At 33.6% G+C, this 24,809-nt stretch overlaps 1 protein-coding gene and 1 pseudogene across 1 annotated transcript in view; one reads left to right on the top strand and one right to left on the bottom strand.

The window, feature by feature from the left end:
* Window positions 1–24,809, bottom strand: part of ZNF804A (zinc finger protein 804A) — a 289,446-nt gene that overhangs the window by 164,257 nt on the left and 100,380 nt on the right.
* LOC123600079 lies at window positions 5,522–5,595 on the top strand (annotated as a pseudogene).

Here is a 24,809-nt window from a genome sequence, read left to right as displayed (position 1 = left end):
TTAAAGAAAATTGGCCAAAATTGACTTTGAATTCTAAGGGAGAAGCCTTGATATTTTCTAGCAGGTCAACAATATTTTCCAGTATTAGACTTCCAATGAACATGATCATACACCGTAGATCATAGTTCATATTCCCCAGACAGGAAAAGTCATATTGTGTGTGAGGAAGGCAGTCTCAAAGACTGTTTGGCTCATCTTTCAAATTTGTTCAAATGTAAATTGAAGGTCATCTTTAACAATAAGATACTTCTCTTAACTGCTGCTATTGGCATCTCTGTGAATACATTATTTCTACATTACAAATAAATAGCAGAATGCTATTTAAGGGAATGCCTTAAAATTTATTTATTCTAAAGGCTCATGAAAAGCTGAACAGGAATAACAGATATGTGAACAAAGACAATGGTCATGAGGAAGTCATTAACACTTGAAGGAGAAAAAGTGATGAGAGGGTTGTATAAGTGAATTCAGATATAAATAGAAAGTTTTCCATAAACACTTTTACAGACTGTTATTTTCTAGTCCCACATTGGTATTGGCCTATAAGTGAATAAAATTTATTGCTAATAATAAATATGCTAAGTTGGAACTTTGCAACTCAGGCTTCCAATATTCATCAAGGCTGTTTTTCCAAAGTTTAGCAGAGAAGGAGCACCTAACTTTGCCTAGATAAGCCATGGACACATCCTGGGGATAATACAGGATACTAAATTAAATTTTATTTTCATTTAATTTTACTTAAGACCTACTTCCTTCATGAAGACTTTATATAGTATCCTCTATAAGCATCTTCCCCATTTTTGCATTTCTTTCAAAATAAGATTAAAAGAACATTCAAAGACCAGTTGCTAACACTGCTAAGTCATCACCTAACAACCCACAACAGGCTTCTTCATTGTCACAGGTAAAACTAGAATATCAGAACACCTACATGCCACGTATTGGATTCCAAGCAGGGAATAGTGTAGCAGTGGTAATCACATGCCATCCAAGAAAGGCAATCTTAGCTCTAGATCATAGTTAGTTGCTTTAGCCACATATTAAAAACAAAAATGATAGAGCTTCATTTTTATAAGTTTAAGAGGAATGGTATTGCATAGAACTAAGAAAGGTGTATAATATGTGTACTCATGACATGCCATTAAGCATTGTTTTCCAGATTATATGTACAGTTATGTTTAAATTCTGTGGTTCTAAGAGGCCATGGAAAGAGGAACTCTCTAGACTACTGTTTTCAGAAGCAAACTTCACCAGCCTCATTCCCCAAATTCCTTAAATTAGCATCAACTTTTACAATATTTTTCTTGAAATAAGAAAATCTGATATTAAACAAGTATGAAATGATGAAGGGTAATACCAAAACCCCAATCAAACCACTATGCTATCAATTAATCTTTTGTCCTAGGCTTCAGAATCAAGGAGTCATCACTTCTACAATCAGTAAGACAGGATCTTCCTTTGTGGTCCTCTCCATCCAACTTTTTTACCCCAGGTTAGACTATCATCATCTCATACTATAGTTTATAGTACTGCCATTGATTCCCCTTATTATGTCACTAATGGCAATTCATCACAAATAAAGCCCAATTAATTTTTGAAAATGAGACATAATGTAGTGATTAACACAGTGCTTTTACTCTAAGACTTGAATTATTTCCATTGCCTATACAGTGACAGCTAAGGTGAGTCTGGCCACACAGCTATGCCATGCTGAATGGTAAATAAAGCTACTTTCATTGCCATTATCATGTAGCCACATTAGTTTACACAATAATTTAAAGAAACTAATAAGGCTAAGTTAACAGTCATCCTGAAATTTAAAACATATAACTCACTAATACAAATATAAAACATAAAAATTCAATAAAAAGAAACAATAACACACTCCTTATCAGTCTCTAACTCCAGTAATTCCCAAATGAACTTTTAAGAAACAGTCATATATTAGAAATAGTTTCAGAACTAAATAATTCGATGATTTCATTATCTTTAAAATATTAATAAAAATACTTTGATAACTGTGATAACTAACATCCTTTTAATATTTTTATGGGATCTTAAAATCTTTTGCAAGATTTACTTAGATTAAAGTAATCAATGAGCGAGAATCTAGGGGAGAGCTAAATACCTGGAAAAATCAATAAGTTTTATTTGAATACATTATTACTTAACTCAGTGGAATCTGTGAGACCAATGAGATAAAGAAATGTCATAAACGCATTATGAGAATATTAGACATATTTAAAAATATTAATATTTTAATATAATATTAAAAATTAGAGAATTAATTTTTCCCTCTAAAAAGTGGCTGGTCTATTCCAAAAGTTAATAATGAATAATTAAAACTGTGAGCTATATTTATTTATTGGCTATTAAAATATAACAGAAATAATTGTTTTTCTAGTTTGTTTATTTATTTTAAGAGAGACTGAGAGCTGGGGTGGGGCAGAGAGAGAGGAAAGGAGAGAGAGAGAGAGAGAGAACCCCAAGTGCAGAGCCCGACGCAGGGCTCTATTCCATGAACTGTGAGCGATCATGACCTGAGCTGAAATCAAGAGTTGACACTTAACCAACTGAGTCATCCAGGTGCCCCAATTTTTTTTAAATGTGGGTATTAATAAGAACAGAATCCAGTTGTAACTAAGTTCCTAAGTAAATCAGTGGTACTCAATATCTGATATGGAAATATTCTGTGCTTAAAATAAATGAAAACTTATTATATTAAATTTAAAACTACTTAAAAATAAATTCTTCCAATTTATTTTGATAAAATAATTTTAGGTTTTTCACTAAATACGTAAAGGTATGATCAACATATTTCATATGTAAAAAGTTATCCTAAACATAAATTTTAAATACATATTATAAATGTGCTTGTTTAATATGTTTCTTTGTTTAAATTTTGTTTTAAATGTCTTATTTAGAATTTTGAGAGAGAGTGCAAGTGAGGGAGGGGAAGAGAGAGAGGGAACCACAGAATCCTAAACAGGCTCCACGCTCTGAGTTGTTAGCACAGAGCCTGATGTGGGTCCAGAACTCACTAGCCGCAAGATCATGACCGAAGTCAGAAGTCAGATGCTTAACCTACTGATCCACCCAGGTGCCCAAATTTAAATATGCTTCAAAAGGTAAAAGAAAACTATTCTATTTTGAAACATTCACATATTTAAAAGTTTTTCTCTATTCACACATTTCATATGTATATTTCTGTTTACTTTCCTATTATTTAATTTTTCATAGACTCAAGCACAAAAGGTTGGACAGTGCAACTTTATCACTCTTTGAAAAGTCTAACTAAATTTTACTAATGGTATTACTGAACCAGCTTTAAAAAATTGCTAACTAACAAAATATCTTGCAACCTGTAAAAAAAATCAAAATGGATTCCTGTGTGATTCTGGAAGGGATGTGGGTTTATTCAGGTAAGCATTTAGTAAATATGTAAGCTTCCTGGGCTTGTCTGAAATGAAAAACAAAAAAAAACACGTGCTCAAGTTGATTCAACAAAAATACACCCCTTTTGATTCATGATCTTAACTGGGAAAAATGATTCACAAAAGCATGAGAACAAAACTTTAATAATGTCAGAGTTTCTCATATTATTGACAAAAAAATATAATAACATATGCTTTGAGTAATTTATGCATCTTTTGATATTTTATGATATAAATCAACTTTATTCCTTGTCAAAATTTATTTATCCAATAAACATATTCCGTTACCTACTCTGTCCCAGGCATTATGCTAGGATATAAAGGAAAGACATGGTTAAGACATGATCTTGCCCATAAGAAGTTATAATCAGTAATCTTTTCTGTTTCTGATATTGGCTCCACATCTGTGCTAAGTAAGTAAAATATTCTAAAGATGGGATATTTGTTAATGCCTAAAGAAGAAAAATTAAATATGCATGAGTTTATGTTCTGTTTGTACATTTGATGGAGGATAGTTTTTTTCTTCCCCATATGAATAAGACTTCAGGCTTTTGTTCTTGATATTTCAACACAAGTAAGTTAGTTTAAATGTGATCCCTGAGGAGTAGTGATAATTACTTCTTGAAAAAACATGTCAGTAGAACACTGACTTAAATGAGTACTAACACAAGTAAACAGTTGTTTTTGAAAAAAAATTGAATCTTTAAATTGTTCTTTATACTGAAAACATTACTTAGTGTACATGATAAATGGTACAGCAAAACTCAAATTTATGGAGTATCTATCCATATGATTGCCCTAGTCTCATAATTTGGATCAAAATTACTTTTTCTTTTAATCTAGGACATAATCTCAGATTGCACAGTTTGTGTTCTATAGTAATAGAATACCAATAGCTATTATTTTTGAGCAAATACTAGGCATTTTATATTATCTTATTTTACGCTACAATAATATAAAAAAACAACTGTAATGGACTAATGTGCTAAACATTTTCATGTAGCAGTCATAATGACGACATAATATAAAATGTTATATAAAAATGCATTTAACCCTTAGAAACAGCAACACACAAAAAAAGATACTTTTCACCTCCATCAAATATATTTGTAAATAACTTGCCTACATTAAAAAACCAATTAAATACAGACACAAGATTATAATAGAAGCAGTTCTAAATATATTGACTGAACTATTAGCAATTTTATCATTCTTCCTCTAGCCCTTCCTCCAGGGCTAGGGTTAAGTAAGGCAAATCTGCTTTGGAAGAAAAATAATGGGAGTTGATTATCAAAAAATAACTGTGCATATTTATACAGGCATCTGTTTAATGGATAGGTAATGTTGGGAATAAGGTATTATTCTGTATTTGTAGTTAGTTAATTCAATTTTATGCATACTTGTAAACTAGTGTTTACTTGAATTGAGAGGAAACCATATTACTGCATTTAAAAGCATTTTATAATAATATTTTATATACGTAATTATACTGTACTTAATAAAAGTAATTTTAATGTGTTAGTTGTGGTTTTTATAATAATCTGTGAACCACAAAGAGCAGGAATGTCTAGCTCTAATTAGTGGATAAAGAAAACACAGACCTGGGAGGTTTAGGTAACAATGATATTTGTTTAGACTCACATGATTAGGAGGTGGTAAAGTTGAAATAGAAAAGTTATCCACTCCCTATGTTATTTTTGCCCATTAACAAGTGGATATTTCAAGTAGCATTAAATGGAGTCACTATAATATTTATTTATTATCATATATTACTATGTAATTTTGATACTAGTGTTGGAAGTTGAGTTCCATAGAGATTATTTCATCATGCCCATTTATGTTCTTGGCACATTCTAGAGCTACTACATAGATGTCAATACAAAGATGACCACACATTATTTACAGATTCCCCAGGCAGCTAATTAATTCTCATGCTACTAAATTCCCTTCAGCTTAGACTTCTATAATTAGTGCCTATTTTTAATGTTACTACTATTGTTCTTCCAACTGTCTTACCCAATTTGTAGCATTTCCAATTTTCTTCTGTCATAAGTTAGAAGAAATCTCATTAAGAATAAACTAAGGTGAAGACTATACTTTCAGGGATCATTTCTATAGTTCGTTACTAGAGAAGTTTCTCTGAATGTGTAGAGTACTCGGCCTGTTTCCGATTCTGTGTCTCCCTCTCTCTCTGCCCCTCCCCCGTTCATGCTCTGTCTCTCTCTGTCCCAAAAAATGAATAAAGGTTGAAAGAAAAAAAAAATTAAAAAAAAAAAAAAAAAGAATAAACTAAGGTGGGGCGCCTGGGTGGCGCAGTCGGTTAAGCGTCCGACTTCAGCCAGGTCACGATCTCGCGGTCCGTGAGTTCGAGCCCCGCGTCGTGCTCTGGGCTGATGGCTCAGAGCCTGGAGCCTGTTTCCGATTCTGTGTCTCCCTCTCTCTCTGCCCCTCCCCCGTTCATGCTCTGTCTCTCTCTGTCCCAAAAAAAAATAAACATTGAAAAAAAAGAATTTAAAAAAGAATAAACTAAGGAGGGGTGCCTGGGTGGTTCAGTTGGTTAAGCGTCTGACTTCAGCTCAGGTCATGATCTCACAGTTCATGGGTTCGAGCCCCGTGTCCAGCTGTGTGCTGACAGCCTGGAGTCTGCTTCAGATTCTGTGTCTCCTTCTCTCTCTTTCTCTGCCCCTTCCCCACTCACGCTCTGTCTCTGTCTCTCAAAAAAATGAATAAATTTTAAAAAAATTAAAAAAAAAAGAATAAACTAAGGAGAGGGGTGCAGGGATGGCTCAGTAGGTTGAGCAATTGACTCTTGATTTCAGCTCAGATCATAATCCTAGGGTTGTAGGATCGAGGCCTGTGATAGGCTCTGCACTGAGCGTGGAGCCCCCTTAAAATTCCCTCTCTTTCTATTTCTGTCTCTCTCTCTGCCCCTCCCCCACCTGGAGGCATGCACACATGTATTCTCTCCCTTAAAAAAAAAAAATAGAGATATACACATAATATGCCATCAATAAATATTAGTGTTTTATGAGGTGGAGGTCTCTTTCATTTCTCCCATTTTAAAATTTTTAATATTTTATTTAACATATATGCATTATATATCATATATTGTATGTAAGTATATTTGGTCTGTTTAAATAGTTAATAATCGGGGCGCCTGGGTGGCGCAGTCGGTTAAGCCTCCGACTTCAGCCAGGTCACGATCTCGCGGTCCGTGAGTTCGAGCCCCGCATCAGGCTCTGGGCTGATGGCTCAGAGCCTGGAGCCTGTTTGCGATTCTGTGTCTCCCTCTCTCTCTGCCCCTCCCCCGTTCATGCTCTGTCTCTCTCTGTCCCAAAAATAAATAAACATTGAAAAAAAAATTTTAAATAGTTAATAATCTAGAATTACATACACAAATTCAAAATTATGAAAGATATCTTTTTAAACATTTGATATTTATGAGTCTACTAAATACAGTGCCATACATTGGATTCCAGTGATACAATTTCATATCGAACTTTAAAGTTTGTTTTTTTGCTTTTATCTTAACTTTTTCAATCTTCCATTTATTCCAAATATTTTTGAACCTCCAGAAAAAAAAAATTAAGTTAATGGTAGATATACTTGGCTAGGCTTGTCATTCGAAGCCACAAGAAGGAATTCAGGTTGTCATTGTTTCCAGAGATCAAAATTAATGCCTAAGCCTCCATAGTCAATGAGACATTCATTGTCCATGAAAAATATAGAGAAGTGAATTAGGAACACCATTTCTGGTAGAGACAAATAGAGGCAAACAGATGCATTCTGGAAAACTTGTCTATTCTTTGGATATGTTGAGTAATGTGTAGAGAAGAATTAGAGATAATTTAGAGATTTTAGACTTGAAAAGTGGGTGGATAACGGTACTGCTTACTGAGCAAGAGAAAATTGGAAAATATTCAAATCTGGTGATTTGAAGAGGGGAAAGAGACAGCTATAACGTTCTCTCTAGGTTATGTTAAGGCTACATGATTTTTAATGAGTAAGATAAAAAGCATCTACTAACCATGGCTCATAGCTCCAAACTAGATGGCAAAGGTTTGTACTAAAAATTGTAAGAGCCTGAGAAAAAAAACTTTCAAACATAAAGACTTAATATTAGAAAGGTTGGCAAAATAAAATCTTTAGAATCTGAAACTTGGAACTATACAATATTTTTTAGCTATATATGTGGCTCATTCTTACCAGGTTATTTGAGATCTGCTCCTATTAGACTCTAGGTACCAGACATTGAAAACTATTTCTATAATCTTTACTACTAGATATTTAGGACCTAGTAGATTCCGATCAATAAATTTTTATAAATGTTTACTGACCAAGTAGTTACCAAGCATATTCAGAGGCAGTTAAATTCAATGTGAAATTAAAACAAGAAAACTCCCAAAACCTTTAAAAAAAGAAGTTTTACTGTAGATTCATGCTATTTTTATCAAAGTACCATATAATACGCAAAAATACTTATTCTTTCCCATCACAAAATGGGTTGTCAGAATTAACTTTGTTCTAGTCTTTCTTCAGTCTTATCCCACACTTTATTCCTTTCAAATACCTACAAAACATATTCAAAGGCAGCTGTCAGGTATTTTAGACTGAATACAAAAAAAAAAATGAAATTGAATACAAGAAAGGGAATATATTACCTTAGAATTTTAAGCCATAAAAATTTTCAGAATTATGGTAATTGAAACACTTGCACAGGCTTAACAATGCAGAATAAGGAATAGAACAGCTTTTATCTCTTTAAGCTTATTATCATAATGATTGAAATGAATGCACAAAAATACTTGTTGTATAGTCACACACCATATCTGAGACTAAATGATTAAAAAGAAAGGTTACTTCTTTCAAAACAATATGTAAATTAGTACTCTGCATTTATGCCAACAGTGTTACTTTTTAAAAAGCACATTTTGCATCTTATTGATAAAAATCAATAACTGAAACTTAACAGAGACAGACTGAAAAAAAATTTAAGATTAGCCAACATGTTAATTAAAATGCTAAAACATTTATTATAAATAAAAACAAAAAAGCAATTATATAGTTTATCTATAATTTGAAGAAGGTCAATTGCTATCTGCTGGGCAAATAAAATTTTAGCTAGTTGTACACCAAAACAGAAACCATTTTAATGCACAATTGACATTTTGCTTCTAAAAAACACAAACAGTGTTTACCTCAATGTCAAACCTAACAATAAACAATATACCATTAACTATTTTACAGAATGGGCAGTTGTATTTTATCTATACATTTGAACCTCTGTTTGAAATACTGACATTAGCATTAAGAATTTCACTAGTGTATAGTAATGTACTATCCTTGCCCAAAGAGAAGTCTGGCCTTTGCCTTTAGCTCCTGAGAGGTAATCTCTAAATCCTTGGAATGTCTTGCCTGATAAAAGTGTCTTTGTTTAGCTAAGGGCCAAGGGCCACGCTAGATAATCTAAAAATGTGATTTATGATGGAGGCTTTGGGTCTTTCAAAATTAGTTCTACCTCCAGAGGGGCTGGAGACTAAAGTTAGCCACATGGGTAGTCAACCATGTTTACATGACAGAGACTCAGTGAAGGATCTGAAAAGCAAAGCTCCAGAGAGCTACCCTGGTTGGCATTATTCTGTAAGGTTGCCAAACATCACTGCCAGGAGAGTTAGCATTGTCCATGACTACCAGGAGAGGACAACTGGAATCTCCATGTGCACATCATTTCCCTGGCCTCTGCCTCAGACATCTCTTCTTTTGGTTGATTTTGATCTGTATCCTTTCACTGAAATAAACTATAAATGTGAGTTTAACAACTTTCAGTGAGTTCGGTGAGTCCTTCTGACAAATTAAGGGTTGTATTTTGTGTCAGAGTGGTTGTTTTGAGGACTCTTGAATTCACAATTGGTGTCAGAAGTGATGGTGTTATTGTAGATAGTTTCCTAACTTCATAAATATTAAAAGTGTTTTATCTTCAAATTTATAATCTTATAACTAATATTTATTAACTATATCCATTGGCCATTTAACCCTAACAAAACATTACTGAATTTAGTTTTATTATTAAGCCCATCTTATAGATAAAGCAATTGAAATGGTCAAATAATTTACATTCTATCTTTGTTGAAATTCCCCCATACCAACTTAATGATGCTATTTAATCTTGCAACATTGGAAAACAAAACAAAACAAAATAAAAAAACCTCAAGTTTGGAACAAGTAGAATATAAGACATAGAGTATTGCTGAGTTTTTAAATTTATAAACAAAACTATGTACATTTTAATAGAGAAACTCCTCTCCTCTGCCCTAAGAAAGAAACGAACATGTAACTCAACTCTGTTTCTGAAAGATATCATCTTTACGTTTCCTGAGATTTCACTTAATTATAAAGAAATAGAATTTTGAGGAAAAAAAATAGAACTTTGGTGTTAGGCTTGGGAAACAAAAGATTTGGCTTCTGAAATATTGTGTGTATTGAGACCTGTTTTCCAAAATCATCAGAAAGTCAGAGTACAGCGTTTAGATAACGTTCCATAAATATTATGTAAGTACCACAAAGATATAGACCATGAGGTTTCTTACAATCCTAACAACTCCCTCATCTCCCTTGCTTATGGTGATCTCATGAATCCATTGAGTATTTCTAGAAAACATTAACCTGGTATTAATCACATTTCCGATCTCCAACAGAACGCACATGAGCCCAATTCTGAAAGAAGGTAACCAGGAGAGTCTTAAGAACATATAATATATATGAAATTTCACTTTTGATTTGACTGAGGATTACTAATCATGACACTAATACAGCACATTTTGAGACTACGAGTCCCTTGAAAAATTGACATTAAAAAAAGTGTGAATGAGTGTCAAAATTGATTTCCCAAGACAGGAACACAATCATTACATATCGTTGGCTAAAACACAGAAAAATACTAAATTGTATATCTTAGAAGAGAACAATCTTTCATCTTCTATTTCAACGCATTGAACAACTGACTTAATTTTCTAACAGAAAACTGTATTTTAATATGGCAATGAATACAGGAGAATGTCTTCACTGACTCTAGTGGTATTCGGATTTCTATTATTTCATTATGTTTGATTTAGGATTGAGGCATACGGAAGGAGTCAAAAAGGCTAAAATATATAATGTTTGTAAAGGAGAGGAAATGAAGTATTCAGACATTGAATTAGGGGAGTGGCTACTGTATTTCCATAGTTGGCAATACTGATGGTACAAAGAATAGTTCTGAAATAGTGTATCTTAAACATAAGGCATTTAATAGAGAATATTCTTCCTGTCTAAGTCTTTCAAATCCACATGTAACTACAGTACAAACTGTATTCTTATTTGATGAATGAATAAGTGATTTTTTTTCTGAGTATATTACCAATTATATAACTAGTGTAATCAAGGACCAAATTAACCTAATTAGAGTGATATAAAACTTTGGTTTTGGGGCGCCTGGGTGGCGCAGTCGGTTAAGCGTCCGACTTCAGCCAGGTCACGATCTCGCGGTCCGTGAGTTCGAGCCCCGCGTCAGGCTCTGGGCTGATGGCTCAGAGCCTGGAGCCTGTTTCCGATTCTGTGTCTCCCTCTCTCTCTGACCCTCCCCCGTTCATGCTCTGTCTCTCTCTGTCCCAAAAATAAATAAGCGTTGAAAAAAAAAAATTAAAAAAAAAAACAACTTTGGTTTTCTGTTCATACAACTATTTTCTATGTTAATCGTGTTAGCTAAAATATGATCTCAAGCTCGGAATTCAGTCAGCATAATAAAAAGTTTACTGCATCAAAATTCTTATTGTTTATACTATATACTATCAAATTGCAGAATCATTGTGAAATTGCAGACATACTTATTTCTAAATTTTTACTAATGATCCTCCAACTAAAGATAATAAATAAATGGGATGCTTTAATAACATGTGTTAATTGAAACTCAGTAATTATTTACATTGGTTTTTTTCCTGTGTAAATTTGTCTCTTTATATCTGCAAAACATACATAAAATTGTTAAGACACAGCTCCTTCTGTTAGCATAGTGCTTTTTTAAAAGTGTTGCTTCAATTTTTTTTTTTAAATCACACAGATCCCCACATTGTGTTTGCCAAATTTTGCGTGGACAAATCATTTTACACTGGAATCTCAGATTGACTCTCTTACTAACCTCTGCTTATTTTAATCATTCTTTGGAATACTTGCCAAAGGCAGGTCCTTTTAGATGCACAGGGGAAAGTGAATGCAGCAAACACAGAATAAAAGGACTATAAGGAATACCTTAAGGGGTGCCTGGGTGGCTCAGTTGGTTAAGTGTCTGACTTCGGCTCAGGTGATGATCTCACAGCTTGTGGGTTCAAGCCCCGTGTTGGGCTCTGTGCTGACAGCTCAGAGCCTGGAGCCTGCTTTGGATTCTGTGTCTCCCTCTCTGCACCTCCCCTGCTTACACTCTGTCTCTGTCTCTATCTCTGTCTCTCTCTCTCAAAAATAAAGATAAAAAAAAAAAAAAGAATACCTTAATGCTAAGTTGGTCAAGGGGTGCCAAATTAAGTGTGTTCTGATGTACTACAATGCCATTGTGCCTTTGTACAGCAACCATTTCATTATCCTTAGATAATCTCATTTACCCATTGAAAGACATCAGAGATAATTTGATATCAACACAGTCCATGAAGTTTTGGTCCCTCAAAGTTCCTAAAAGCTGCTACAACTACTCTTGGATTTGGGCAACCTTGGAAGATAAATCCAAGCTTATACCTTTGGAGCCTTTGTCCCAAACAATGTTCATCCATTGATTTTTCAAAGTGTATTTAATCTTTTTTTCAACTTTCCTTGCTACTAATCTCTATTGCTTATTTTCCATTATAACTTTCACTTTATTACCTTCCATTTCTCTTTGAATCTAATTTTCTTGTTTTTGAGAAAATATATTTGCTCTCATCAGAAACAATCCTAGCCCCTTACCTAGTTGATAATTATTCAAATCCAGTTCATTCATTCATCTAAGGTAAACAAAGGGGCTTTTTCAGTCTGAAAGCCCAAGTCTTGAGAGCGAATACTTAATATGCCTTAGTAGTTATCTGTGGCATGAACCAATAAAATTTGATTTAGATATTAGAAAGAACAATGGGCATATTTATTAGCTAAAATCAAGTGTACACTTAAGTAATAAAAGAAAATATTTAATTATTTTAGTTTGGAGAATCATTAATAATAATCATATAAAATGTGGTTAAAAATCACATCATAAGGTTATGCATCAGAAATAACTATCATTGTAATTCACTACATTAATAAATTAAAGGAGAAAGCACACAATGTACCAATTACTACAGAAACTTCATATGATAAAGTTTAATACTATTTGATTTAAAAAAAAATTGCTAATTAGTGGCAAATGGGACTTTTCCTAATTAGATATAATACCAAAACCAATAAGAAATCTTAGGCTTAATGAACAAATGTTTAATACATCCTCTTTGAAACTGAACAAAAGACAAAGATGTTCATTAGCACTGTTAACACTGGGGGTCCCTGGTCATCTGTGTATGATAAAAAACACAAGGAAGTAAGGAATCTAAATATTAGAAGAGAAGAAATAAGACTCATGATTTGTAACTGATAAAAGCATTTTACTAGAAAACCAATCTATACTGAGTAACAACTCAAAGAAATACTAGAATGCTAAGTGTTATTACTTATATTAAAGTAATAATAGTTTCCTAGGATACTTAGTATATTTCTAAGTATATTAAGTATACTTAATATATTACCTATACTAAGTATGTATAATACTATGTATATTCTAGGTAATATAGGTAATGGAGGTAACAGATTAATAAACTATTACAAGTGTACTCATTATTTATAGATTAAATATACTTAATCTATTCCCTCCATATTTTCATAAAAGAACGGTCATTTTGTTTGAAAGTAGCAAGTACAAAATATCAAACAAAATGTTATGAAGAAAGGTTAGTTGGCATGATTGTCTCCCCTGACACTATAATAAGGAATTCAGAAGGTCAGGATCACATCGGAATCATCTCTGTTGCTCTAGGCTGTGTTTTTTATTCTTTCAGCAATCGATGAAGGGGTATATGCATGTGTTGTAATCAATCTGAAGGGAGACTGAAGAGCAGAACTGAAAGATGTGGGGACATCTGGGTGGCAGAGTCAGTTAAGCGCCCGCTCTTGATTTTTGCCCAACTCTTGATTTTGGCTCAGGTCATGAGCTCACGTTTCGTTTCCTGAGTTCAAGTCCCGCATTGGGCACTGCTCTGACAGTGTGGAGTCTGCTTGGGATTCTCTCTCTTTCCCTCTTTCTTTGTTCCTCCCCCACTTGTGCTCGCTCTCTCTCTCGCTCTCTCTCTCTCAAAATAAATAAACTTTAAAAATATCATAAAAATAAAAAAAAAAAAAGAACTGAACGATGTGAAAAGTATTGTGTAATCAGCCAGCCAAACTTCCGCTAAGGATCTGGTGCATTCCCCAGCGTCTCCGATATTTATATCTTCATATAAGATTGCAATGAACTACAATGACCTAGAAAAGAGTTAAGAGTATTCTTCCATACCACTGTCTCTGTAACTAGGTAATAGTGGAGGCTAAAAGCATAAAAAGAAAAGCCTTTTTCCTTCTGCATTTCCTACAAACTTCTTCCATATTCCAGGTTGTGTCTTTAGTAAAATGTATCCATATTCTCATTACTTTCCTCATTTTGATTTACATTGTTAGAAAAGGAAATAGGAATCACTACTAATCTGAAGACTGCCTTAAGAACACTTTTTCCTGCAATAACTGTCAAATACCTTTAGTTCTATTGCCTTTAGTTCAGAGAACTACAAAATTATTTAATAATATGTGTACATGCCATAAAATTTGTTTTTGTGGGTGATATAAATATTCCTTTTATTGAACAGCTTTTAATTATATTTTTAGGCTGATTTGGGATCTATTGGAGGAAAAAAGAAAGAAAGAATGATTTTTAAAAATGCATTTAGAGAAACCAAGTCAAGGAAAATGATCTTTTCTAGTCAAACATCAAGAAAATAGTTTAATCTTCTGAAATGATAAACTTCTTAAAATTTAATAGTGAGGAAATAATTCCTGAAGTTTATTTGAATCCCAATTTGAGATTATCAGGAGTTTGACCAAATAAGGGTAACCATATTGGTAGTTACATTAACAGTACTAGTTACTATGTAGTAATCTTTTAGTATGAGCCAAAGCCAATGCTGGTAATTTCCATGACATATCTTAATTACATTAGTATTTAAGATGAACATGAGAAGAGAAACTCACACCATCATAATCTAATAATAATATTCAATGACTGATCACACAGGGTGATTTATTTTTGTGTTTGCTTTTGATTAACTCAGTATGCCATATGGTTTTCCATAGGCTTGGCCAGAGATTATAGTGTTTTATATTGGCATGACACATTTGTCAAGATGTCTAGATGCTATAGTAATAAATGTTATATAAGTATATAGAGTTGAGAAATAAAATGAATCAGTAACAAAAGGATGTCTACACTCTATATTCAACATTCAATTTATTCGAGGAATAAATCTTTTGTTTTCAGTTTTGCATTCAATAATTTGCATAGCAACGTAATTTTCATATTATTTGGGCTCTGTAAACTGGCTTACAAGGAATAGCACTGAGTCAATTAAAATACTTCAAAAATAATTTTGAAAATAAGCTGAGTGATGATCTGAACCAATGGAGTGATTTAGAATCATGGATTCATTTCAAATGGATTATTATTTTTTTTTATTGGCTTCACTGTTGACATATACTCCTATGACTTTTATGGGAGATCATAAGACATTCCTTCTTAGGCTGAGATCTTTTAATTCCATGAATTAATATTCCACCAAAGAACAGCAAAATAGATGAACACATCGCAATTATTTTCTATTTTTCTTAAGCAAGCTAATCAAGATCTCTATATACTTCTATGAGAAGTACAAAAGAAGCATCAGCCACCTAATCTCATCCTGAATTATTTTGGAAACTATACTCATTTATTTTTCATGTTTCTGTTGAAGAAAAGAAAGAAATTTTCTCTCAGTGTCACAAAGGAAATAAAAGAGTTAACAATAGTTCTCTACATGGCTCAGACTTCTGCACTGAAGGATCAGAACACCACCTATCTCTGGAAAGCAGTTTATCAGACTGGAGTCAATGTCCAGGTACAAAATATTTGCACCTTCTCCCCACCCCCAGCCTTTATTGAGATATATTAACATGCAACATTGTAAAAGTCTAAGGTGTACACATAATAATAATTGATAGCACGCAGGACCTTCTGACCAGGAAGCCTAACCTGAAAATCCGAGCAGCTGTGGAGCCAATTCACAGCAGAGTGAACCAGGAGTCCCTGCATTTTCTTTATTCCTCACTCTGAAATCACAGAGCTGGAAGCAGAATGGGTATTTCCTACTATTGGGAACTAGTTTTATATGTCATAGAAGCAATCATATGCATTGACTTCTATCATTCAGTAATTCAAGTTTCCCATTCATTGTAATTAAAAACATCCAACTATGTATGGCATAGCTTAAAATAGGAGGTCAGCTTTAAACTTTGTGTGTCCCCACATAATATTTTATTAATATTTGAGTCACAGATGCCTGTTCATATTAGGTATTCAGAAAATTTGTTGAGATAGTTATTTATATTTCTGGTGGTTTCATGTATCAGGTGTCTGATAAGAACAGCATATTTCAATACTTTCCTAATTTTCTCTCTTTTAAAAAAATAGCATTTCATTTGAGGATTCTACTCAAAAGCTTTATTCAACCAGCATACTTTTAAGTATGGGTATTCTGACTGCCACATATTAGTTATTTCCTGTCACAGCATTTATTGTCTACAGCCAATGACTACCCAAGATTGTTTTAATATATTCTCAATTCACAGATTGTGTTTGCCATTTATTAGTTGTACTTTCCTGGGCAGGTTATTCTGTTTCATTTGCAAATGCCAATAATCACAATAACAAATGTGATTCTGAATATCAAGTATCTAGTGTGAGGATGACACAATGTAGATGCTCACACTGATAATTCCCATTCATCTTGACTGTAAGTAAAAGTCTTTAGTGTAATTCTATAAATGGCATTTGGCATTCAAGTATTCACTATCAACTCATAAAGCATTGTGTGGAATAATTTTGTCCTGGAAATTATTCGTGCCATGGTTATATAAAATTATTTCTATTTATGCTTAAAACATTTCCTGGTATATTATTAAAGTGGATCTCTAAAACAGTGCTAAAATAAATAGTGAGTTAGAAATGATCTATCAACTATAGACACAATAGAAAAATAATGTAAAATTCACAGTATCTTATGCACAAGTACTTGGAATAAATTCAGCATCATAAGTTAGTACAAAAATGATGAGATATAATAAAAGTTCAGATGAGTACTTGAAGTAGGAGTCTATTTCATTCCTGAAGGAAAAGTCCAACAATGTTTAATGACTCTAATATGTCTAGCAATATATTAACACCTTTGACTTTAATTGCTTTGATTAAATTTTAGTACTCAGACAATTCTTTCATATTGCTTCTACTATTTACTTAATGAATAATACATTCTCCTGGAAAAATATATCTTCTGTGTCATATCAAGCTCTGTTAGAAAGGTTAATGCGGTATTTTATAATGCTCAAGATGTGTGAGGTAGTGAAATTCTATTCAGACAAGCAGAAATGCCAGGGCATTTTTAATAAGACCCTAAATGAAATGCTAACATATGTTCTGAAAAAAAAGTTCCTTTTAAGAAAATGCAAAGGAAATGTTATGGAGAGAGAGAGAGAGAGAGAGAGAGAGAGAGAGTGTGTGTGTGTGTGTTCATGCGCCTGTGCTCACACGCTATTTCAGTTAGAGATAAGATTTACTTTGGTTAAATTACCAAGGAAACTACTTTCCAGTTCCATGCAATTTTTCAATGTTAGTGATGTTAGAGACCTAAATTCTGAGTTTTACTTTATTTCTGTTATTATGTTATATTAGCACATTTTACACTAAAACTAATTGTTATTTTAACATCTTTTGCATATAGACCTTAAAAAAAAAAAGGGAATATGGAGCTGGCATCCTTAGAATTCACACCTGTCACTAGGGAATAAATTCCTAGGACCTAAGACAGTCATACCCAAGGGATATGACTCTGTATTTTTTTCAAAAGTAGTTTTTTTCAGAGTTATAGTTAGATAATGAGTTCTGGGAATAGTAAAAATGGATAACAGAAATGATTTTTATTATTTTTAATAACAATTGGATATTTAAAAAGCATAACATGCTTATTTTGATATGCACGTACAGAGTAAAATGATTACTATAGTCAAGCTAATTAACATATTTGTTTCTTCACACAGTCACCATTAGTGTGTGTGCGTGTGGGTGTGTGTGTGTGTGTTGGTGAGAGCACCTGGAATCTATTCTCTTAGCAAATTTACAGTATCTACCACAGCATTATTAACGATAACCATCATGCTGTACATTAGATCTCTAGACTAATTTATCCTAAGTATCTACAACTCTGTGTACTTCAGTCAGCATCTGCCCATTTTCCCTGCCTCCCTATTCCTGGCAACCAAACTTTTACTCCCTGCTTCTATTTGACTTTTTTAGATTCCACACATAAGTGAGATAAGTTCTTTATTTTTGTCATTGCTATTCTTGAGACATTGATAAAATTATATAATTTCTCATGGAATGTGGAATGTTTTTTAACTTTAGTCCAAAAGGCTGGTTCCAGGCTCAACTAACTTGAAATAGATAATTTTATTCCTATTTCTGTAGTTCTGTAATAATTTATCGCAAACATATCTTTTTTCCCAAATGTCAATTAAATGCTCTATTTAAAAAAGAAAAAGTTGGGGCGCCTGGGTGGCGCAGTCGGTTAAGCGTCCTGACTTCAGCCAAGTCACGATCTCGCGGTCCGTGAGTTCGAGCCCCGCATCAGGCTCTGGGCTGATGGCTCAGAGCCTGGAGCCTGTTTCCGATTCTGTGTCTCCCTCTCTCTCTGCCCCTCCCCCGTTCATGCTCTGTCTCTCTCTGTCCCAAAAATAAATAAATGTTGAAAAAAAAAAAAAGAAAAAAAAAAGAAAAAGTTTCTTACCTTTTTAGAAATTTGAAAAAGAATATTTCTATGAAATATGAAATGTTTCTATGAAAAAGAATATTTCATTTTGATATAAAATATATTAAGACCACAACCAGGTGTTAGTAAACATCTGTTAGAACAGCTAAAATAAAAGAGTGGTGACAATATTAAATGTTAGTGAGTATATCACAAAACTGTCATATATTGCTGGTGGGACTGTAAAATGATACAAACTGGAAAATAGTTTTGCACATTCTTAAACTCTAAAACTAAACATTCCATACACCCTAGCAAAATGTTATTTCTGGGCATTTATTCAAAAGAAATGAAAACTGATCTCTACACAAAAACATGTAAATTATTATTGCAAGCAATTTCATTTGTGATAGCCCCAAAACTAGAAATAATCCAAATGTCCTATGATAAGTGAATGGTTAAGCAAACTGGTACATCCATACCATGGAATACTACTCAGCAAAGAGAGCTCTCAACTATTGAAAAATACCAAAGACTTCAATAAATCTCAGAGACATTATTCTGAATGAAAGGTATTTCATTTATATAGCATTACTGAGATAAATTATAGAGATGGAAAACACATTATTGGTTGTCAGGATTAGGGATAGTGGGTGGGGAGGGGGTTGGTGTGACTATAACAGAATAGCATGAGGGAGATCTTTGGGTGATAGAATAATACTATATATTGATTGTAGTGGTGCTTACACACATTTACCAATGTGGTAAATTTAACGATGTACTATTTTTGCAACTTCCTATGAATCTATAAGTATTTAAAAATAAAAAAATTCCAAAATTCTAATTAAAAAATGGTGGACAGTAGAAGACTATGATTGGAGGTAAGAGTATACTTAAATTGATGTCAGAGTCATATTAGATTTATATTCATTTACAACCCAATATAATAAAAATCCTAGCATACATAATGATAAGTTTATCACTATGTAAATTTAAGTTTTATTACAGAATAGAGAAGATAATATTAATACTTAAAGACATAAAATTATATTTTCAATATCTTCTTCACAACAAGATAATAGGTATATCTTAACATTTACAAATTCTTACATATTCTAATGGCACATTTTATGTATACTTGTTAGAAACCTTATCAGGAAGTACTACTATTCCCATTTTATAGAAGATGAAAGTGAATTTAGAAAAGCTAAGATATTTCTAAAGTTCATTCTATTTTTAACAGGTGAAACTCAGATTGAAATGCAAAATTTTCTGATTCCAAAGTCCTAGCAGCCAACCACTGTATGTTATTCCTATGTTTGGTGATGAAAGTTTTCATTCTTAAAAAAAATTCTGGGAGTGCTTGGGTGGCTCATTTGGTTAATCCGACTCTTGATCTCAGCTCAGTCATAATCTCACAGTTTGTGAGTTAGGCCCCATGTCAGGCTCTGCTGACAGTGTGGAGCCTGCTTGGGATTCTCTCTCTCTCTCTCTCTCTCTCTGCTTCTCCCCTATTTGCTCTCTTTCTTTCTAACAAAATAAATTCAAAAACTTTAAAAATTTTTAATTAAAAAATATTTTAAAAATTCTAAATGGGGCGCCTGGGTGGCGCAGTCGGTTAAGCGTCTGACTTCAGCCAGGTCACGATCTCGCGGTCCGTGAGTTCGAGCCCCGCGTCGGGCTCTGGGCTGATGGTTCAGAGCCTGGAGCCTGTTTCCGATTCTGTGTCTCCCTCTCTCTCTGCCCCTCCCCCATTCATGCTCTGTCTCTCTCTGTCCCAAAAATAAATAATAAACGTTGAAAAAAAAATTTAAAAAAAAATTCTAAATGTCCCTGGGAATAACTATGTAACCAACAAATTTTCAAATATTCTCTGCATAAAGAGGAATGTGACTCCTTCACATTACTCTTATCTTTTAATTTAGGCTTTAGTCTAGTGCTCTAAACCCACCACACTGTATATTTCTCTAACTAAACTTTTTCAAATACTGTTATTCTTGCTAAATTACTCTCCTCTCTGCTTGACAAATACCTGTGCTAGGTATGCATTTCCAATATTCCTCCAATATTATCATCTTATTCCATCTATTCAAATATTATCATCTTGCTGCAGTCAGTAACTCATTTATTTGCATGTCCTCTGTGAGTAGGTGCTGAGCTCCCTTCGGAGTAGAATTACTGCCTATTCATATTTGTAGAATCTGCACCTGGTATGTATTAGCAAATTTGGCAAATAACGCAGTGACTGTTACTCGCTCAATTAACCAATAGCAGTATTAGTATCTTCTTTGACTGGAGTTGTTTCCCAAGCAGTTTTACTTAATACACATCCTAAGTTTTCCCTTGCTTCAATGTAGTACTGTATTGGGAGACTCTGATAATTCGCTGGATTTCCATTATTATGTAATCCCATCACATCTATAATGTCCTTCTTCTGCTTTCTAGGGGAAATACTATGATTTCAAACTCATAAATATTCTTTTAAACTGCAGCAACTGCAATTTCTTCTCCACTTAAAACTCAAATAAATGCACATAGAGCATTACATGCATACATTCTGTATACTTCATTTACTTACACAAGGTAATAAATGTAATTCTAAGTCATTTCTTGTTCCATCTTTTAAGAATTTATGTGCACCATTTTATTATTGTGTTTCTTTTACTGCAAGAAGCCTGAGGCAAGATTCTAACAGCCTTTTCCTGGTATACAGCTTAGCAAAAATTTAATTTATATATAAGTGTTGAGAGATTTTGAGAAGGAAGAAAAATAAAACTAAAACAAGAAGAATAAACAGAAATTTAGGAGGGATATAAAACTTTGTAAGTTCAACATTACATAAGGATTTTGTCAATTTTTTTTTTTAACGTTTATTTATTTTTGAGACAGAGAGAGACAGAGCATGAACGGGGGAAGGGCAGAGAGAGAGGGAGACACAGAATCGGAAGCAGGCTCCAGGCTCTGAGCCATCAGCCCAGAGCCGGACGCGGGGCTCGAACTCACGGACCGCGAGATCGTGACCTGAGCTGAAGTCGGAGGCTTAACCGACTGCGCCACCCAGGCGCCCCTGGATTTTGTCAATTTCTAATTCTACATAGTGATTCATGCTCATTTTCAAGACAGTGTGCCAATTACAGTTTTTGCATAATAAAAGACTTTGAAAATCAACCAATCTATGCATCCATCCACCTCTCATCTGTCTATTCATCCATCCATCCACTTGTCCATCCATCCATCCATCTCATCTATCATTTAGTATTTGAACAAAAGCAAAACAAATAATGTCTTGAATATAGAAGTCCTCAAATATCTAGACTATGACAACCCAACCTAGTGACCAAAATATTCTTGGAAACATTACAAGTATTAATGCCAGTCATTGTAGTTTGATATGCATTGTATAATATTGCCACTTAACTGTATGGAAAGCAATTGTTGTTTTCATAGTGATTAAAATGTGCATTTAACAGAGAATATGTGTGCTGAAAGCAACAAAAAAAGATGTATTTGAAGTAAACAGGTTAAAGAAATATCTTCATTAATGTATATCAGGGTTTTTATAGTTTCAAATCAAGATACTAAAGCATAATGTTGAAAGGTACTGATGTGGGAAACAAAGGCAAAAGAAAAAAAAATTAAATTTCCTTACTACTTATAACCTACTAACAAGTCCTTGAAATAGGAAGAATGACCTTCCTGCGGGAGTTCAGCTGCCTCCATGTTGACACTCTGCTAAGAGCAAAGGCAATCTTAGCTTAACATTATCCCAACCTCCAGGATCCTGTAAGTCTTATTTAACATATAAAAATTCCTTTGGAAACTTTCATTATCTCTACCCCTCAAGATAGACGTTAACAACCATCTTCCAAGCATATGGCCCACTGATATATATCTGAAGGGTTTCATGACTAAGGCTTTCCTAGACAATAATAAATGACCTTTACCTAACAATAGCTAACTCCCTCAAGGTCCTGGAAACCTTGCTTCCAAAATTCCTTAGAGACTTATGCTATCCCTAACACCCTCCCAACTCCCCAGTATATAATCAGTCACCCCTCACAACTCCAGTGTAACTGTTTCTGCCCACAATTCTGTCCTCGTGCTTTAATAAAACCACCCTTTTGCACCGAAGACATCTTAAGAATTCTTTCTTGACCATTTGCTCCAAACCCTAACATTTCCACATTGGTATGTAATATCTGTAAAATAATGAAACTGGTATCTGTGCAAGATATTTAGTCTCAATATTTGTAGTTTTGTAATGTCTAAAATAACTTTTACGATCTACGTAAAATAAAATGAGTTTTTAATCCATGTGTACCTGCTTTAATTTCTTCTCTATGGACAGGTTTTATCTCTAAACATTTTTGTAAATCAGTTTATGATAATACTGAACTATAAAATGACTATTCCTTCTCTAGAGGAGGAAAAATATTTTTTCCTTTACCCTTTTAGGTTCTTGGTGGAGACCCTCCTGTAATAAAAGACAGATTAACAGGAGAAAATCAAACAGAAGTTTAATAATACGTATTCTTTCAATACACATGGGAAATACCCAGGAAAACTGCACAACTCATCAAAATGGCCCAAGCCATCACCATAAATACTATTTCCAGCTGAAGACAGCGGCCAACATTAGAAGGTAGGTGGAGCCAGTTATGGGAGGTTATCAAGAAAAGCACAGTAAACAAGGATATGGTTGTTATACAGATTTGAGTCTGGTTTTCTCTATTGAGTTTCTAGAAATTTAGTCCTCCTCCTTTTCTTGGTACAAAAAGGAGACACTCTTACAAATGGAGACCTCCTTTATAAATGTAAATGTGTCTCTCAAAAAGGTAACTCTACTTCCAGAGCTTCTCCTATAATCTGCTTTAAAAAAAAAAAAAACAACAACAGTGAAATATGTGGGTATTCTGCTAAGCATGTGATATGTGTCAAAATGCAGTTTTTAAAATCCCTATCATGTGGACCTTTTCCTTCTTAACTTCAAACATGAGTTTAGGATGAATTGCTATAAAAAAGAAGAAATATTCTTTAATGTGTTTATATCCTACTTTACCTCCTGGGCTGGTGATAATTTTTAATACTGTACAGAGCCTTTTAACAGATTATCCATGTTATTTTATACTTTCTCTAAAAATCCACAGTAAAACCAATCATGTACTCTAGATTCTGTATTATGCCAGATGGTATCTTCACAGTAATACGTTCCTATATTGGATGATTACTTTAATAGCCTAGCAAAGTTACACTGTTTTGAATGGTTGCACACTGTAAATGAAGCCTAAACTTTCCTGTAGGGTAAATAACATTGACATGAAGCAGTTTTAAAACTATTTTATAATCTCTTTCAATGCCAAAGTCTTGTACTCTGATGAAACATTTTTGGGAGATAATTATTTTTGTAGAATATCATTTCAGTGTTAAATTGATTCTCAGACTTAAGAAAGATAAGACAGAATTTCACCTTAATTACCTGTATTGAGCTATTTGTAACACTGAAGTTATAGATACACAAACCAAAAGTGATTATTTCTATTGCTGAAGTATTTCAATGGCATTATTTGACTTTCAGAATATATATTTAACTGTTTCGTATGTCAATAAAATAAAGCATCTTGTAAGTTCTCTGAAAGGAATTCTGAGCAATTCTGAAATAATTACAGAAATAATTGGTAAGTTAAATACAATGTGTGTAGTTATAGATGTGAAACTTCAGAATCAAACAGTTTTCGGGAACATTCACAATAGCTTTTACTATATATTGACATTTTCTAAATAATCAATTTTAACGTAAAATTCCTAAAACATAAACTTTTCAGATAGAAAGTTTCTGTGAGCACTGTTTATTTTCCAGTCATTGTAAACATAGCACACATACAGAAGAAAATGTAAACTTCGTTGGTGGTTCATTTACATTGTCCTAAGTATTAATTATAATGTAGTGTTTAAATTATTTGCTGCAGATACAGACACACAAATAGATTACTTAAACATAGGATGAGTGGGGCCACAACAGTGAGACTGGATTTATTGCATACTGCATTTTGTAAATGTTTATTATATTTTTTAGACAGACAGTGCGCGCGTGCTTGTGCGCATGAGTGGGGAAGGGGCAGAGAGAGGGAGACACAGAATCCAAAGCAGATACCAGGCTCTGAGCTGTCCGCACAGACTCCGATGTGGGGCTTGAACTTGTCAACTGCGAGATCATGACCTGAGCTGAAGTCAGATGCTCAACTGACCGAGCCACCCAGGTGTCCCTGGC

This window comes from Leopardus geoffroyi, chromosome C1, assembly GCF_018350155.1.
Source record: "Leopardus geoffroyi isolate Oge1 chromosome C1, O.geoffroyi_Oge1_pat1.0, whole genome shotgun sequence".
NCBI classification, from domain to species: Eukaryota; Metazoa; Chordata; class Mammalia; order Carnivora; family Felidae; genus Leopardus; species Leopardus geoffroyi.
The sequence above is the reverse complement of the archived record's forward strand: the minus strand, read 5'-3'. Positions and strand labels throughout refer to the sequence as shown.